This window comes from Carcharodon carcharias, chromosome 5, assembly GCF_017639515.1.
Source record: "Carcharodon carcharias isolate sCarCar2 chromosome 5, sCarCar2.pri, whole genome shotgun sequence".
In the NCBI taxonomy this organism is placed as follows: Eukaryota; Metazoa; Chordata; class Chondrichthyes; order Lamniformes; family Lamnidae; genus Carcharodon; species Carcharodon carcharias.
In genome coordinates, this window is record NC_054471.1 from 81,614,245 (window position 1) to 81,626,988 (window position 12,744).

A 12,744-nucleotide genomic window follows, 5' to 3' on the forward strand; every position below is an offset into this window, starting at 1 on the left:
CTTATCCCAAATGTTTGGTCACTCTATTCCTCTATGCTGGTGTAAGATATAATTTTCAACCCCTGATAGGTTACTCTATGTTCAGATATGAGAATAAAAGGAATAATGACACAACTGTGCAAATGGATGTTATTTTTAAAAATACTTTTGGGGAACGTTGTGTTATTCTGTAAGGAAGGCTGGGGTGCGCGTGCATGTGTGTGTGTGTACACACGCACGTGTGACTTAATTAAGCTAGACACAGATTGATAGGAGTCAGTTTGTCTGGGGGGTTTGAGACATGAAAAGGATATCGATGTTTAAGTTGAGGTACAAGTAAATAGGGTAGATCTAACATTTGCATTTTTAGATAAGTTTCTTTGAATATCAAAGGTGAGACAGAGGTATAAAGAAACATGTTTGCTTCTTGCAGGAGTTGCACAGGTTAATAGTAGTGGGGATATTATATTTTATTGACCCAAAAGCAAAGACAAGATAGAGACATAAAAGATTTTGTATTTAGAAGGATTTGAGTTTCAAAGAAGTATGAGGACGATGGAACTGGAGATGAAAGAGGAAAAATATATTTTAGAGTAACTGAGGAGAGCTTAGATGGAGATAGCTGGAGCTATTTGAGCTGTTGAGTTAGTTGAAGCCCTGGGCTGGGAGAGGATGCCCTTTGAACCAACCCTCCAGTCAAGCCAGGAAAGTCTTGGGCTGCAACAAGCAGTTTTATTCTGAAGTATATTCCACTGTAGAGTGGCAGAGAGTAGAGGTGATGTGGTACGCCTATATTAAAGGTACAGCAGTTTGCCTGTGCAATATTACTGGATTTCACAGTTAAACATCTATAAGGGAGTATTGCCTGGAAGGTGTTTACTTGTGGGTTTGACCAAATAGAGTTTTTTTCAGGATGTTTTGTGAGACTAACATTAATTGTGTAACTGTAATCTTGTGCACTTAAGTTTTCTTTTATTCTTGTTAATGAAACATTTACTTTTAATTTTTAAAATCCCAAAAGTGTCTCAGGATATCTTACTGCTGAGATTGGTACATCCTTTTCTCATTTTCAGAACTCAAAAAAAAGGTATGGCCCTTAAGCTAAGTTCGCCTCTTGGATTTAGTTTGCACAGCAATTAACACCGGCTGTGGTCAGAACACAACATTCGAAGCCCAAATTAAATTTCTTTAATGGTTTGATAGGGAATACGAGTTAGAAATATGTCTGTTCATCACAAATGCATTTCAAGGAGTCATAAGGTCAGAAGTGGAGATGTTTGCTGATGATTACACAATGTTCAGCATCATTTGTGACTCTTCAGATACTGAAGCAGCCCATGTCCAAATGCAGCAAGACCTGGTCAATATCCAGTCTTGGGCTGACAAATGTGACGTAAAATGTGCGCCACACAATTGCCAGGCAATGACCACCTCCAACAAGAGGGAGTATAACCATCGCCCCCTTGACATTCAATAGCATTACTATCGCTGAATCTCCCACAGTCAATATTCTGGGGGTTACCATTGACCAGGAACTGAACTGGACCAGCCGTATAAATACTGTGGCTACTAGAGCAAGTCAGACCAGAGGAATCTTTCAGCGAGTAACTCACCTCTTGACTTCTCAAAATCTGCCCACCTTCTACAAGGCACAAGTCAGGAGTATAATGGAATACTCCCCACTTGCCTGGATGAGTACAGCTCCAACAACACTCAAGAAGCTCAACGCCATCCAGGACAAAGCAGCTCACTTTATTGATACCCCTTCCACAAACATTGACGCCCTCCATCACCAATGCACAGTGGCAGTAGCGTGTACCATCTACAAGGTGCAATGCAGGAACTCACCAAGCCTCCTAAGACAGCACCTTTCAAACACATGACCACTATTATCTAGGAGGACAAGGCCAGCTGACTAATGGGAACACCTGGAATTTCCCCTCCAAACTACTCACCACCCTGACTTGGAAATATATCGCCATTCTTTCATTGTCGCCGGGTCAAAATCCTGGAACTCCCTCCCTAACAGCACTGTGGACGTGCCTACACCAAATGGACTGCAGCAGTTCAAGGAGGCAGCTCACCACCACCACCTCAAAGGTAATTAGAGATGGGCAGTAAAATCTGACCTAGCCAGTGACGCCCATATCCCTTGAATGAATTTTTAAATTTATGCGATCACTCAGTGAGCAATCACCTCCTAAAATCATAGTCATCAGCAAAATGATCATGTTGCCCAGCTATAGCACTGAATCACTCCTTGGAATGATTTTTATACCTTTCTTTTCAAAGTAGCAAGGATGCTTCATTGATAGCTTCATACTGTCCTATCAAAATCCACTTAAGCTACAATTGTTAAGTGAGGCATTTAATTCTTTGCTTAAATACAGGATTAGAGAGTCTTCCCTGATGTTATATGTCTTTAAACTTCCTTCAGAAATTTCCCATTCCTTTTAAATATTATCACCACAGAGAATAGCAACTATCTTTGTAGGCCACACACATTTCAGAATCACAAGATGATTAAATAATCAGTCATTAAAATTATTGACTTCTTAGAAATTGTTTCCTTGTGAATTTAAGTCAAGAGTTTATCTATTAAAGCATCATTTCCAAAGAAGACAAATCTGATATCATCAATCAATGTTAGTTTGTACTACTTTCTCGCAGTTTTCAAAATGCCCTGGGTAGCAGTTCCACCAGATGAATTAGCATTTTTAAACATGTTTAGACATGTCAATTTTTGGCTCCATGGCACAAGACCTCTTGGCGCAATTTTATGAAGGTGATAGAGGTCTCAGTTACCAACTGGAAAGCCAGCGATTGACCCATATTGCCTCCTTTGGAGAAGGCCTGCCAAATTATGAACTAATCAGGCCTTCCATGGGATCAGGACCCTGAGGATGGAAGCCTACCTGCCAAGAGTTGCCGTCCAATCAGAGGCAGGCAGCTCTGTTGCTCAGCCGTGCCATCAGGCATGGCTGATGCTGGAATGGCACCTTTCAGAAGTCCAGGATGGCACAGTGACCCCAGGCCAGATATAGCCACGGAATCATACCTTACCCAGGCACCACCATCACCATCCCTGAGTATGTCCTGTCCCACCGGCAGGGCAGGCCCAGCAGAGGTGGTGGAGATAGTCAGGAGGGATTTGCCCTGGGAGTCCTCAACATTGACTCATGGCATCAGGTCAGACTTGGACAAGGAAAATGCCTGCTGGTTATCATATACTGTCCCCCCTACTCTGATGAATCAGTACTCCGCCATGTTGAATACCACTTGGAGGAAGCACTGAGGTTGGCAAGGGCACAGGATGTGGGGGTGGGGGACTTCAACATCTATCACCAAGATTGTCTCAGTAGCACCACTACTGACCAAATTGGCTGAGTCCTAAAGGACGTAGCTGCTAAACTGGGTCTGTGGCAGTGGTGAGGGAACCAACAAGAGGCAAAAACATACTTAACCTCATCCTCACCAGCCTGCCTGCCACAGATGCATCTGTCCATGACAGTATCGGTAGGAGTGACCACCACACAGTCATTGTGGAGATGAAGCCCTGTCTGCACATTCAGGATACCCTCCATCATGGTGCATGACACCATCACCGTGCTAAATGGAATAGATTTTGAACATGTCTAGCAACTCAAGACTGGGCAATCATGAGGCATTGGGGCCATCAGCAGCAGCAGAATTGTACTCAACCGCAATCTGTAACCTCATGACCCAGCATTTACCCCAATCTACCATTACCACCAAGCCAGGGGATCAACCCTGGTTCAATGAAGAGTGCAGGGGCAGCATCAGACATATCTAAAAATGAGGTGTCAACCTGGTGAAGCTACAATACAGAGGACTACTTGCATGCTGTGGGCCCTGAAAATATTCTGGCAATAGGACTGAAAACTTGTGCTCCAGAACTAGTTGTGCCCTTCGCAAAGCTGTTGCAGTACAGCTACAACACTGACATCTACCTGGCAATGTGGAAAATTGTAGATAAAAAGCAGGACAAATCCAACCTGGCCAATTACCATCCCATCAGTCTACCCTCAATCATCAGTAAAGTGATGGAAGAGGTCACCGACAGTGCTATCAAACAGCACTTGCTTAGCAATAACCTGCTCACTGACACTCAGTTTGGGTTCTGCCAGGGTCATTCAGCTCCTGACCTCACAACAGCCTTGGTTCAAACCTGGACCAAAGATCTGAACTCCAGATGTGAGATGAGAATGACTGCCCTTGATAACAAGGCAGTATTTGACCAAGCGTGGCAAGGAGCCCTAGCAAAACTGGAATCAATGGGAAATCTCTCCACTGGTTGGAGTCATACCTAGCACAAAGAAAGATGGTTGTGGCTGTTGGAAGCCAATCATCTCAATTCCAGGATAAGGGCCCTGTGTATTAATATATGTAGCTTCCAGTACATGCATATGCATCACACTGTGAGCCTGGCTGACAATCTTAAATCGGTTGTCAGTGTAATTCTTAGCACATTGAGGGCTATTTTGCAAATGTTGTCCCATCGCAGAATCACATCTAATGTTGGACACTGTGTTTTGAGTTTTGCAAGCACCAGCTGGTTGAGTACAGTTTGTACCTTGCCCTTTGCAAACAGTGGCTGGGGCATGCTGTTTTATACGATCCACCAGGTTTAGGACATACCGCCTACATACCTAGCATCAGACTGGACCTGAAATTCATATTCCACGTTACCCATTAATGTGACAGGCACAGCATCTTTTTGGTTTGACAACAGCATCCTGTTAGTGGTGAACACCACTCGTATTGCGTTGACCAATCAGGGTCAGGCTCCCATTCAAACAATGCTGACAGTTAAGTGCCAGTCACCAGCAATTTGTGCATTCTCCATGGCAATGCCTCTACCAATCAGAGTTCACTTGCTGACCAATCAGCATTCTCTTCTCATACAGTATAAATTGCTGTTTTCCCCTGTGTCCTGATGAGTGCAAGATAAAAATCTTTGACATATCTCTTTTTGTCAGGGGGATTGGTGAAACTACCACAACGCTTATCTCTCTGAATCAGAGTTGAAGACAGGGACTGTATGGGGAGACATAGGGGAATAATGTAAATAGTATTTATTGAGTCAGAGATTTTTTTCATTGCCCATCCAACCTTATGGTTAGTGGATGGGCGAATTGACCAAGTAGCCTTTGCACTTTTCATCAAACCTCATCCAAAGGTGGGGTGAAATTTTCTTGATGAAATAAAATAAAAATACATTTATTTTGAACAGCATTTCTGTCAGCTATATTTTCAGGTGATTGATTATGATGCATGGACACTTTTTTTTCAGCTTTTAAAAACTTTTTTTTAGCATTTTCAGGTCTCAAGTTCCCTGAGGCAGCTGTCTGCCTTCAGGGAGTTTTCTCACAGTGCTCACCCATGCCGGGGGTGACATTATCTTCCGCCCTCTTCCTGCCCCACTCCGGCAGCGCTGAGCATTTCAGCGCACGTTTCACGCTGGCTGACCGTTAAAATCGCGGCTGGGGGCCGATCACAGTCAGCAGTCCGATTCCCAAACGGTCCCATGCTCGCCAAGCAGGTGTGCCTGCCGAAGGTAAAATTCAGGCCTCTGTGTATTTATTGAAACATGAAGTTTGACCCAAGTAACACAGCTTTGAAGAAGGTCCAATTATTGGTTTCAACTGGATTTTGCAACTCCTCACCTCTCGCTAAACATTCCATGGCTCTGAAAATGTTATTTTTCTGCCACGACTAATGACTGTTTATCTGTAAAATGAAAAGCATCCTTCATCTTGTAACAGGTTACTCTAGCTCAAAAAGCCTTTTGACCTTTACAATGCATGCTGGTAAGATTTGATCAATTTTTGTACAGTTGTCTATGGCAAACAGTGTTCTGTACTTCATTTGCAGTATTGATGCTCCCTCCTGAGTTGAATTGCTTTCATAGATCACAATCACAAATTTCACTTCTTTAACTGGCATTGCCTTGCTCCCTCAACTGTTGCTCCATAAGAAAGTTTTGTATTATTAACGTATTCAAGCTATCTGACTCAGATTAGAGGATTTATCCTAATTGGATAGCAATATAATTGAATCATATTTAGCAGACAGGCATATTAACCACTCATTTTATTTCCACAAGGGCACAATATGAATGAATTATAATGGAACGCCAGCCTACGCCTGAACCCAGTGGTTCACAACAGAATGTTGATAGCTAGCTTTTTAATCTGAAATGCTCAGTATCCTTATTTATAATCATAAATTTGAAATAAATAACAATTAATTTTACATAACCAGCTCTATTACCTTCTTATATACTGTGTAGTTAATGTGACTCTCCTGCGCTTAGCAAATGTGTCAATCACTCCTGTCAGCCATTGCCTGGGAATTCCTATTGATGCGATAATCAGTGACAACAATGCACTGCTGTTCCACCTTTTGGAGAACTTCAGCCGAATATTTCTTGTTTTGCTCAACTAAGAATTTACCCATAAGTGACTTTAGATGGTCTACAGTTAGGCAATTACCTATTCTCTCCCTTCTTAAGTAAAGATGTTGAAATCAGCTACTCTCCCATCTCATGGCATTGCTTGCATATATAGGGAAAGATTTTGGCCAGATTTTCAGTTTACTCTTCAATGCCTTCTTTCAACAATGAAGGGTATATACTATGAAGAGATTCAAATCTATCCAGCCTCACCTGTCCTACCCCACCCCCACCCCACCACTAAACAGTATATATTTCACCATATTTTTACTTCTCTTTAGTTCTGAGGAAGAGTCATATGGACTGAAAATGTTAACTCTGTCTTTCTCTCCACAGATGCTATCAGACCTGCTGAGTTTTTCCAGCACTTTTTGTTTTTGTTACATACTGTGAAGGGCTGGTAACTTATCAAACTTGCATTCCACTAATTGTTCTCTAGGTTAATTTCATTTTACTACAATTGTCTCCAACAATTGCTGCACATGCTCCTCCCACACCCTTAACTCCTCAATTCCACCATCCTTTGTAAAAAAAAGGCGGATGGTCCTACGTTCTCTTCAACTATTCTTTAACTTTTTATGCTTAAAAAAGCCCTTATTATTTTATTTTTTATCATTTTGCTCGTCTTTTCCAAGATCCTTTTTAAGCTTCCTTTTTACCCATCACACTTTTTTTTTATCTTTCTCATGTTTATCTATTATATCTAATTATGTAACTGGCTTTCCTTTTCAGTCATTTTCATTATAGTTGTCCTATCTATCCATGGGATTCTAATTTTTTTTGTTTTTTAAGAATATCTTTACTTTCTACTATATGCATCTTATATCTAAATGCAGATTTGACAGTTTGATAAATGTTCTGCCCAATTCATTTGCAGCAAATTTCTTCTTAACCTACTGAACTTTACCTATTTTCAATCCAATGCACATATCCTTTGGCACTTTGATTATCTTTTTCTACTTTTACATTGAATCTAACTATGCTGTGATTGCTATTTCCTAAGTGTTCTCCTTCTCTCACATCATTTAGAAGTCATGACAAAGTCCTGTCTTTGAGTCCATCCAGCATGTTTAGCCAAGTGGTTGTAGGTGTACCAGAGAATTGGTCGAAGAATCCACCCATGACATCTGTGGATGTGATTGGATGAGCCTTGGGGTCAGCTCAGGTACCAGGACAAAATGATACAGAGCCACCAGACTCCTAAGATTTTTCAGAGCTTGAGGTGGAGGCTATAAATCCAAATGAGCCTTCCATTGATGCAAGGGGTGCTGGGGACAACCTCCTCCATACAAGGTTTGTGCAACAATAATGCATCTGCATGAACATTGCTCCATCGGCAGATCTCCATCACATTCCTGGAGTGTAGATCTAGACCTGTCATCCTGCCTTGCCTTTATGCTATCCAGGTCTTGCTGCATTTGAACATGGACTGCTTCAGTAGCTGAGGAGTCCCGAATGGTGCAATCATCAGTGAACATCCCCACTTCTGACCTTATGATGGAAACAAGGTCATTGATGAAGCAGCTGAAGATGGTTAGGCCAAGGATGCTACCCTGAGAAACTTCTGCAGTGCTGACCAGTGAATGAGATAATTGATCTCCAACAACTACAACCATCTTCCTTTGTGCTAGGTATGACTCCAACCAGTGGAGTGTTCCCCCTGATACCCATTGACTCCAGTTTTGCTAGGGCTCCATGATGCCACACTCTGTCAAATGCTGCCTTGATGTCAAGGGCAGTCACTCCCGCCTCACATCTTGAGTTCATCTCTTTTGTCCATGTTTTGACAATGGCTGTAATGAGATCATAAGCTGAGTGGCCCTAGTGGAACCCAAACTGTGTGTCAGTGACCGGGTTATTTCTGAATAAGTGCCACTTGAAAACACTATTGACGACATCTTCCATCATTTTGCTGATGATTGAGAGTAGACTGGGGTATGTTTGATTTGCCCTGTTTTTTGATAACAGGGCATATCTGGGCTGTTTTCCACATGGCCAGGTAGATGTGAGAGTTGTAGCTGTACTGGAACTGGAACCATAAGGCATAGGAGCAGAAGTAGGCCATATGGCCCATCGAGTCAGCTCCGCCAATCAATGAGATCATGGCTGATCTGATAATCCTCAACTCCGCTTTCCTGCCTTTTCCCCATAACCTTTGATTCCCTTACTGATTAAAAATCTGTCTATCTCAGCCTCGCATATACTTAACGACCCAGCCGCTACAGCCCTCTGCAGTAAAGAATTCCACAGATTGACTACGCTCTGAGTGAAGAAATTCCTCCTCATCTCTGTTTTAATTGGGTGACCCCTTACTCTGAGTTAATATCCCCTGTGGTCCTAGATTCTCCCACAAGGGGAAACAACCACTCAGTGTCCACCCTGTCAAGACCCCTAAGAATCTTATATGTTTCAATAAGGTTGCCTCTCATTCTTCTAAACTCCAATGAGCACAGGCCCAACCTACTCAGCCTCTCCTCATAAGAAAATCCCTCCATACTTGGAATCGACCTACTGAACCTTCTCTGGACTGCCTCCAATGCCAGTATACCTTTCCTTAGATAAAACTGTTCACAGTATCCTAGGTGTGGTCTAACTAGTGCCTTGTATAGTTTTAGCAAGACTTCCTTATTTTTATTCTGCATTCCTTTTGAAATAAAGGCCAACATTCCATTTGCCTTACCTATTACCTACTGAACTTATATGCTAGCCTTTAGGGATTCATGCACGAGAACCCCCAAATCCCTCTGTGCTGCAGCTTTCATCAGTCTTTCTCCATTTAAGTAATTTCAGCTCCTCTATTCTTCCTGCCAAAGTGCATAACCTCATGCTTTCCCATATTATATTGCATCTGCCACCTTTTTGCCCACTCACTTAACCCGTCTATATCCCTCTGTAGACTCTTTGTGTTATCCTCACCACTTGCCTTCCCACCTATTTTTGTGCCATCCGCAAACTTGGCGATAGAACATTCATTTCCCTCATCCAAATCATTAATAAATATTCTAAATAACTGTGGCCCCAGCACTGATCCCTGTGTCAGTCCACTAGTTACAAGTTGCTATCCTGAAAATGCCGCCCCCCACCCCCCCACAGCCCCCGTATCCCAACTCTCTGTCTTCTATTAGTTAGCTAGTCCTCTATCCATGCTAATATACTACCCCCCACAGGCTCTTATCTTATTAAGTAGCCTTATGTGTGGTACCTTATTGTATGCCTTTTGGAAATCCAGATATATTACATCTACTGGTTCCCCTTTATCTATCCTGCTTGTTACCTCCTCAAAGAATTCTATTAAATTTGTCAGGAATGATTTCGACTTCATGAAGCCATGCTGACTCTGCTTGTTTAGATTATACATTTCTAAATGCTCTGCTACTACATCCTTTATAATAGACTCCAACATTTTCCCAATGACAGCTGTTAAGCTAACTGGCCTATAGTTACCTTTTTTTTTGTCTCCCTCCCTTTTTTGAATAAGGGTGTTACATTGCCAGTTTTCCAAATCTCTGGGACTTTTCCAGAATCTAAGGGTTCTTGGAACCCCCCTCCTCCAGTGAGTTGCTTAATTGTCCACCATGATTCACAACTGGATGTGGCAGGACTGCAGAGCTTAGATGTGATCCGTCAGTTGTAGAGTCATTTAGCTCTGTCTATCACTTGCTGCTTATGCTGTTTGGCATGCAAGTAGACCTCTGCAGTATCTTCACCACGTTGACAACTCATTTTTAGGTATGCTGGTGCTGGTCCTGGCATGCCCTCTTGCACTCTTCATTGAACCAGGGTTGTTCCCCTGGCTTGATGGTAATACTAGAGTGGGGGATATGCTGGGCAATGATGTTACAGATGGTGTTTGAATACAATTCTGCTGCTGCAGATGGCCCATAGTGCCTCATGATTGCACAGTCTTGAATTGCTAGATTTGTTCAAAATCTATCCCATTTAGCACGATGGGAGTGCCACACGACACGATGGAGGGTACCCTCAATGTGAAGACGGGATTTTGTCTCCGCAACGACTGTGCAGTGATCACTTCTACTGGTACTGTCATGGACAGTTGCATCAGTGGCAGGCAGGTTGGTGAGGATGAGGTCAAGTGTGTTTTTCCCTCTTGTTGGATCCTTCACCATCTTCCACAGATCCAGCCTAGCAGCTGTAGCCTTTAGGACTCAGTCAATAGTGGTGCAACTGAGCCAAGCTTGGTGATGGACATTAAAGTCCCACACTCAGAGTACATTCTGTACCCTTGCCACTCTCAGTGCTTCCTCAAAGCATGGAGGAGCTCTGATTCAGCTGAGGGAGGGTGGTATGCGATAATAAGCAGGAGGTCTCCTTACCCATGTTTGATCTGATGCCATGAGACTTCATGGGGTCCAGAGATGTTGAGGACTCCCAGCGCAACTCCCTCCTGACTCTCTACCACTGTACCACCACCTCTGCCAGGTCTGCCCTGCTGGTGGGTCAGGACATACCCAGGGATGGTGATGGTGGTGTCTGGGAAATTATCTATAAGGTATGATTCCATGAGTATGACTAGTCTGTGGGAAAGCTCTCCCAATTTTTGCACAAGCCCCCAGATGTGTTTAAGGAGGCCTTTGCAGGGTCGATGGGGCTGGGTTTGCCCTTGTTGTTTCCGGTGTCTAGGTCGATGCAGGGTGTTCCATCCGGTTTCATTCCTTTTTATAGACTTTGTAGTGGTTTGACACAACTGAGTGACTTGCTAGGCCACTTCAAAGGGCAGTTAAGCATCAACCACATTGCTGTGGGTCTGGTGTCATATGCAGTCCAGACCAGGTAAGGACGACAGATTTCCTTCCCTAAAAAATAATAGTCACCAGATGGGTTTTTACAACAATCGATCAAGACTAACTTTCTCATTCCAGATTTATTAACTGAATTTAAATTCCATCAGCTGACATGGTGGGATTTGAACTCATGTACCCAGATCATTAGCCTGGGCCGCTGGATTACTGATCCAGTGACATTACCACTACACCACTGCTTCCCTTGCCTGCCCCGCCACCTCCTCCTTATGAAAAAAATCCTACAGCAGGCGACTGGATTGATAAACACAGGACAGTGTAGGCCTGTTATCTCTGCCAAGGCTATGACTCAAACACAGCTCTGATATCAGTTTTGGGCATGTCTTGTAAGATGGGATCTCATGACCCTTATGTAAACCAACTGTCTGAGTAAAGGTTAAACAAGATAAGGGGACTTGACAGTGTGGACACTGAGAGGATGTCTCCCCCTATGGGGGACGCTAGAACTAAGGGACACAGTTTAAAAATAAGGGGTCCCCCATTTAAGATGGAGATGAGAAGAATTTTTTTCTCTCAAAGAGCAGTGGGAGCTGGGTCATTGAATATTTTTCAGATTGAGTTGAATAGATACTTTATTGACAAGAGAGTCAAAGGGTGTGGGGTTTAGACAGGAAAGTAAAGATGAGGCCACAATCAGATCAGCCATGATCTTACTGAATGATGGAGCAGGCCTGAGGGGCCAAATGGCCTACTCCTGCTCCTAATTTTTGTGTCCTAGTAAGCGCTAAGCCATGTGATTACTTCATGGGCTTCGGATGAAAATAGGAAATAGGCCTGAATATCTGTCCCTTGCTGATGGGCAATTGAATAAGTCATTGACATAAAACAGCCATCAAGCCCCTAAAAAGCAGATATATAAACAGTCTCTTGAGAGGGAAAATCACTTTGGACTGAAAAGAGCTTCTCAAGGTGGATCCATACTGGCTCCATTCTAACACTTGGGACTCAGAACAGAAGCAGACTGTCACCACCATCTATGAAGATCAGCTTCTGCATCCATTTGTTTGATCCGGACCAGCAAACCATTCTGAAGAGACTGCTCACCCCCCCTATCCCCCCTAGCCATGGAGGTCAGCGTCCCCCTGCTTTCCCTCCATCTGCTCAACCAATCATGGACCTTTCTCAACTGTTAAGGGTTGTATGCCTATTCTGCTTATTTAGCTTGTGTGTCACATCTAAACTGTTGCCTCTTAATAAACTGCTTTAAAATCACCTATGACTTTGACCCTCTTCTTGGGTACACTGTGACTCACGGACCAAATCTTACAGCAGCTGTACATTGCAGTCATGGATCTCCCTTTCTGTTCAAATCAAGGACTGCATTGTGCCTAAGGGGCTGTTGTTGCACTGATGCCATCAATCATCCCCTTGTATTTTCAGAGATCCAACAGTGTGGCAAATTGAGCTGTTGGTTTCTGTTTAGTGGGATTTTCAATGTTTTTGATCCTGCTGAATTAGTCACCAGGTAGA